General features: G+C 36.5%; 1 pseudogene; it reads left to right on the forward strand.

Annotated features, from left to right (window-relative positions):
- Positions 1 to 385: 385 nt before the first annotated feature.
- LOC124228610 (olfactory receptor 8U8-like) lies at positions 386 to 1,342 on the forward strand (annotated as a pseudogene).
- Positions 1,343 to 7,589: the final 6,247 nt, after the last annotated feature.

The raw sequence follows: 7,589 nt of genomic DNA on the forward strand, positions 1-7,589 counted from the left end.
CTGCAGAAGCTCTGTTTTCTTTTAAGTTGTTAATGTTAACATCTTTTCAGTAAAAGCAATAGCTTAAACATTTTAACAAGTCAAATTACAGTTTTAATTAGCTTAATGCACAAGACATTTGAACAGAAACCAAGGCAATGTGGACTGTTCCATAGTTCCCATCTTTGTATTTTCAGTGGATTTCAGAGTAGAGAAATATGCCTTTTCCACATATACCTCTTTCTGTTCTCCCTCCTACTCCCAGAATCTCAGTATGCTAATGATCTCTATGTTAGCAAAAAAAACTTCTTTACAAGATATTAAAGTGTAAAAACACCACTTATAGGAATGGCAACTTGAACTTAACACTTTTCTCTACTTCCTTATGCAGATGCCTTGAAGAGATATGACTCAGACAAATTGCACCTCCATAAATAAATTTATTCTCGTGGGCCTCATGATTCAAAAGGAATTGAAGATGCCCCTGTTTGTGGTATTCCTATCCATCTACCTCTTCTCAGTAGTAGGCAATCCAGGTTTGATCCTAGTCATTAGAACTGTTACAAGACTCAACACACCAATGTACTTCTTTCTAAGCAACTTGCTTTTGTAGATTTCTCTTTCATTTCTGCCATTACACACATAATGCTTGGGAATTTCTTGTAGAAACAAAATGTAATCTCTTTCAATGCTTGTGCTGCTCAGTGAGGCACTTTCCTCACCTACATATTATCTGAGTGCTTACTCCTGGATTCCATGTCCTATGACTAATACATGGTCATTTGTAACCCTCTCCATGACATGGTCACAATGTCCCCAGGAACCTGCATTCAGCTTGTAGCTATCCCTTATTGCTATAGCTTCCTGATGGCACTGTTTCATACCATCCTCACCTTTCACTTCTCCTATTTCCTTTCTAACATCATCAATCATTTCTATTGTGATGACTCTCCTCTCTTGAGGCTAACTTGCTTAGACACTCACTCCAAACACCTATAGGTTTTGCTCTGTGCTGGTATCATATTCATTTCTTATGTTCTGATGATCTGTGTCTTCTACATGTTTATTATTTCTGCCATCCTGAGGATGCACTTAGCTGAGGGAAGATGCAAAGCCTTCTCCACATGTAACTCCCAAATGCTGGCAGTCACCGTATTCTACAGTGCCATAATATTTATGTACATACAGCCAAGCTCAGACCATTCTCTCAACACAGATAAGATGACGTCTGTCTTCTCTGCAGTTATCATTCCCATGTTGAACCTCTTGATCTACAGTCTTAAGGATAAGGATGTGAAAGACGCCCTGAAAAGTCATCACCAGTAAGAACCAGGCTTTTGTGTTCATGAAATTTAAAAAATGATTTGAATAAATAAAAGTGGACTTTCCTTCATGATCTGATTTTTCTTCTATTAATAAAACTAGTAGAGTGGCTTGATCTTATTTGGTGGTCAATAAAGTTTTGTTATCTGTAAAATTAAACCATTCTCTGAATCTTTGTAAGGAAGTTTGACTTAGAATTATAATTTATATATAGAAAGTATCATAAGTTACATTGTGTTATCTCTCAAAATAAAAAATATATTTAAAAAATCTATTATCTCATCTGATAGCTACATAACTAGGAATGGGCAACGCAGAGACAAAAGTAAAGATACCGTGAATGACCGTTTTAGAATTATGAGTGCTTTAGTAGTATATTTTTAAGAGTGTTTTAATAATATATTCCAAATTAAATGCTAAAAGACAACTATAAACCAGTGATTTCAACTGGGAGTGATTTTCCCTCCAGGGCGCATTTTGCAATGTCTGGAAATGTTATTGATTTTCAACATTACAAGATATCATAAAGGAATACTATTTCTATCTAGGGGGTTGAGGCTGGAGATGCTGCTACATAACCTACAGTGCATAGGAAATTCCCTCACACAAAAAATTATCAATCCAAAATAGTAATAGTTTCAAAGCTGAGAAAACTTACCCTAAATAATTGTTTCCTAAACAATCATAGGTTTCATATAACTCTATAACAAGCTGGTGAATAGTGTTGCTCAAGTTTTCTCTAGCCTTGCTGGTTTTCTCTTTCTTCATTCTATCAATTTCTGAGTGACATTAAAACCCAGTTGAATTAGGCTTTTATGTTTCTTATCTGTAAGTTTTTATTTCATAAACTTTGAGGTGCCCTTGTCAGTTTTACGTGAATTTGTAATTGATAAATTTACTGACATTTTTTCCTGTTATGATTATTAAATAGCCCTCTTTGTTCCTAGTAGCATTTCTTGTCTTAAAGTCTATTTTTTCAGACTTTAATAGCACCATCTCAGATTGAGCCAGGCAGCTCAAAATTCTTTTGAGTTAATGCCAGGCAGCTGAGCTCCCTCAACCCTCTGATATCAAACTTATACCTACCCCACCAAGGTGGGCAGCAAATAAGGGAGATTTAATTTAAAAAGATGTACCAATTTTAAGACAGTTGTTAGTTAGGATTTAAGTCACTATAATCTCTGTAGTAGTTCTTTAGCAAGATAGTATTTTCAATGGGTACTGCCAATGTTTCTTCCAAACTCAAACATGCATTAGTGTCATCCAGAGGGCTTGTTAAAACAGATTTCTTGGTTAAGCCTCCAGAGTTTCTATATCAGTAGGTCTAACATTGAGCCAAAGAATTTTCATTTTTGGCACGTTTCCAAGTTATCTTGATGCTGCTTGTCCAGGGTTGTACTTTGATTATTATTACTTCATATGATCCCTTGACCATATTTATAGACAGATCCTGGTGTGTTTTCCCTCTCAAGAGCCAGTGCGCACATCTCTTTGATGGAGAACAGTATCAGGCTTCCTGAAGCTATTTTCTCCATGCCATGTGTGCCAGAAGTTACTGAGAATTTACACCCGACATGGGACAGCCCTTACTCAATGACTGATATGTGCACAGGAGTATAAATACTCAAACGCCTTCACCTACTTATTAGAATATTTCTGGGGTTTGATCTGTCAGTCTCCAAAACTCTTCCATGGGATTTAACCAAAGTTAATATCATGAAACTTTGATACTACACCCTTGCTTGGCTTACCTTTTTCCAGGTTCCACTTCTCGCTCAATCAAATGACTGTTGAGGAACAATTCCTAATAAATCCCATTTATCCAAATCATTGACTTAATGTTTCTTTTATGGATACTTAAGTTAAGAAGGTATTATAATTTCTATACTCCACATTATTTGCATAATTTGACAGAAAACAATGTGATTTTAAAATAAATGGTTTTTTTTTAAAGATTTTATTTTTTCCTTTTTCTCCCCAAAGCCCCCCAGTACATAGTTGTATATTCTTCGTTGTGGGTCCTTCTAGTTGTAGCATGTGGGACGCTGCCTCAGCGTGGTTTGATGAGCAGTGCCATGTCCGTGCCCAGGATTCGAACCAACGAAACACTGCGCCGCCTGCAGCGGAGCCCACAGACTTAACCACTCGGCCACGGGGCCAGCCCCTAAAATAAATGTATTTTTGAAAGATTAAAATTGTTTGACATTCACCAATCTTTCTCAGTCTGTTGAGTCTTACTGGAGTACTTCCAGCAATTCTTTCTGTCACAAAATGGACTTAGAAGTTTAAAAAACAAAACTTTAGTAAATCAAAAGTCTGAAGAATTATTTAGGGTATATAGTCAGGCTTAGTTTGGTCCTTACCACAAAATTCTGTGTGCTTTTTCTCCTGGGTGAAGGAAGACAAATGTATAGATGTGGATGTCAGGAGACATGAACCTGACTCCTGATAGAATGACTGGCTGAATTACATTTGGAAATTCATTACTTCCCTCTTTGGGTGTGAGTTTTCTCATTGGTAAAATGATGAAATTGTGCTAAGTATATGGTTTTAAGTTTTTTCTTTTACAGAATTATTTTGCTCACAAGTGAATTCTTAATATTATTACTACTAATAATAGCAACAATAATAACTACAGCTACTCTTGTAGAATGAGGTGGCATGCACAAAACTTTGCCCAATTGTTCTTCTTAACATATTTTCCAGACTTCTTCCTTCAGGTCGCTCAGCAACACTTGAGTCATCTTCACAGAATCATATTACTATTCAAAACACTGTCTGAAAATTGTGGGACTAAACACAATCTACTACTCCCTGAAGCCCACTAATTCTCTGATTTTCACTTTCTCATAGGCATCCCAGGAGCACTGCTTTGCCAGTGGATGTCTCTCTCACCAGTACTATTCCAGACCCGTGCTCGAAGCCCCTTCATTCCTTACGACAATCATGTCTACTTGGCTTGCCAATTGTGAATAATTGTATTAACTGCAGTAGCCCTCATGAGACTCTAAGGTCCACTAGGGGTTCTAACATCCTACAGTTTGTAAAATCTAACACTGAAAAGGAAATGCTGTCCTTTGGAAAATTTGAGATCTGAATGTCTTGAAATGTGTTTATTCTTTTCCAAATGTTAAGAAGTAAAATTTTTCTTTAATAATGCTGCTAGAGAAAACATGAAATTGTAGTGTAAGTCTGATTTAAAATTTTATTTCTTATGTTATTGAAATGAGGATAATTTTAATGAAATGCTTGGAGATCCAGGGTTTCCATTGCCAAAATTGATCACAATTTGTTATAATTTATTCCACAACGTGAAGAATTTTCTAAATAACTATATTAACATATTTACTTTATTTGTAGAGGCTGAACCCCCAAGTTCTCACAGATCACTCTTTAGTAATAACTCAGGAAGGAATGTGAAATAGAAGTAGCCCGATGATACTTTCTCATTGGAGATGCCATGAAACATTCTTTTAAGTTCTCCTGGGTTTTCAAGTGAGAATGGGAGAAAAAGCAAAAAGAAACTCCCAAACTCACTCTACACAAGTGAAAAACACAATGTTGAGGAACATTTTCCAGGGGAGGATTGGAGAGAGCACTGTGTGTATGTTAAGCTAAACGTGAGTTCATTCTGATAGCATCCACTCTAATCCAGTACCACAAGCTTCACTGTAGACTTAATTTCATGCTAGTCTGTAAAGTCCCTCTCCAACAGTGAGTAACCTGGATCCTTCCACATAAAAAAATTTAATTATTTGTTCAGCTCAAATATACATGTACAACAATTTCACAATTGTTAGCTAACACCACCAAGAGAAACAAATCTACAAACGAGGATACAGAGTTTGTGTACAGTTCCTTTTGTTTATAATTTTACATTTTCTGATCAGAACACCATTGTCCAAAGTTAGTTAGGTGAATTAATCCTTCAGTGTGGCTATATCATGCATTTAGATACAGTTACATACATTTATCATAGTATGCATTTCTTCCTGACATTTGCCAACAATCTGGTTAATTTTTCATTACATGTAAAATTTACTCTTTGTGATGTACAATTCTATGCCTTTATGGAAAATGCATAAAGTCAAGTAACTACCACCTCAGTAACATGTGGAACAGTTACTTCACCCTCAAAGTTTCCCTATGTGTCTCCTAATCAAATACTCCCCTGTCCCCCAAACTTTGATCATCCCTGCAGAACTATTTTCCCTAAAGATTAAGAAATGGAAACATAAAACATTCATTGAGAAGAGGCTGGAATAACTTATATAAAACTAATGTTGAAAAAACCATTATAAAAACACAATCCTAATAAATTGTGTTTAATAACTTCTTTTCATTGTTATTTGAATTCAGTATAATTCATTTACATGCATTAATTTACATAGAATATTTCTTCTTAGTTATTATTCCAATATCTCAATACCGAGTACCAAATCATGGCATTTTACAGCAAGACATAAACAAGGATAAAACATTTTACCATCTGTATTAAGTATGTTTGCAAACTTAAAACAAAATCAAGTACTGCCTATTTATAAAATAACTTCATTATTTCAAACATAGTTCATGTTTATACATATATTCTGATTAACTGTGACACAATGTGATCATATCAGGCTCTTATCACTAAGGGATTGCTGCCTTTTCCTCTTCAATGAACCAGGTGTGTTAATGCATTATTTGTAAACCATGTTAGATACTGACTCTCCTCCTTCATTATACTGAAACCTAGAGTTATAATTTGAAATTTATTTCATTGGAAACTATGTGGCAAATAGTATATTCAAAGCTAGTATATGAAACAGACAAGTCCACTGTAGCCACCCCTGACACAGGAAGGGTTAATAATCACTGGAAAAGGCTTGCCAACAAACTGTGACCCATAGGTGAGAAGGCTGGTTAGCCAATGACTGGAAAGACCTCCAAGGCGGGGCAACCTAAGCCAGGTGTGGTCGCCTGGGGGCACAGATGGAGACATGATATTGGGAGCAGGAGGGGCCATTGCCTAGGAGGCCTTGCATGCTCCAAGATAAAAATATAGGAGCACAGCAATAACATGATAATATCAAAACAGAGGCCGAGGGAGGGTGCCTTGAGAAATCACTAAGAATTCTTGGCATTCGCTAATTACATTGTTCAGAACAGCCGTGTATGTTTAACAGCTGTAAGCTATGTATATATTGAAACGCTGGTTATAATAAACTCAGAGTAGCCATCAGCCCTCTCCACATCTATCCTGATGTGTACATTGGATTGTGACACCGACAGTCCACCCTATTTTCCCACAAGCCATATTCACATCCTTTGCTTATCTATCATCCAATTCAGTGTTCCAGGGGATGTAAGCTTCTCCTTGCTTTGGATCCCAGGATTTATACCAAATGCGTTACTTACTTATATATTTTAAGGTCACTGTGTATAAGCTCAGTTGTGTTTTTCACCTCCTGTCTATTTGAAACCTCTGGAAGATATCTCAGGGAAATCTGTTTCACCCTTATTTAAATGCTGGTCTCCCTAAATTACTGAGAAGACAACAGAAAAGGCAGTATATTGCAAAAAAGGAAATAATTCCATAATTTCTTTCCTCTCCCCTACCAAAAAAGCCTTTTGTAGTTTAGAGGATTATTTCATTTCCATGGAGATGCTGTCTTTGTCATCTTAAACTAGCATAACGAAATCCAAAAACTGGGTAGTTTAAACAACAGAAATTTATTTTTTAACAGTTCTGGAGGCTGGAAAGTCCAAGATCAAGGTTCTGGAAATTTAGCTTCTGGTGAGAGTCCTCTTCTTGGCTTCTAGGCAGCCACTATCTCATTACGTGTTCACATGATATCTTCTTTTTTAGGATGTGTGTGGGGAAAGAGAGAGAGAGAGATTGAGGTCTGATGTTTTTTCTTATAAGGGCACTAATTCCATCAGGAGGGCCACATCCTCATGATCTCATCTAACCCTAATTTCCAAAGGCTCCAACTCCAAATACCATCACATTGGGGGTTAGGACTTCAACATATGAATTTTGGGGTGGCAGGTGGAAGTGAGGGGTTACAATTTAGTCCATAGCAGATGCATTGCTCACTAATAACTATTAAAAACATGTCCTTCCTGCACACCCTTGCTATGACCACAGATTGGCTAGAAGAATGCTCCTTAGACGAAGTAACCAAGGAAATTAAGTAGTAAAAGCTAGAGACAACCTGGAAGAGGAAACAAATACTTCATGAGCATTTCAAAGAGTAAGACAAAGAGAGAGCATTATGTATTAAAATGTTCAGGAATACGTT

Source organism: Equus quagga, chromosome 17 (genome assembly GCF_021613505.1).
Source record: "Equus quagga isolate Etosha38 chromosome 17, UCLA_HA_Equagga_1.0, whole genome shotgun sequence".
NCBI lineage: Eukaryota > Metazoa > Chordata > Mammalia > Perissodactyla > Equidae > Equus > Equus quagga.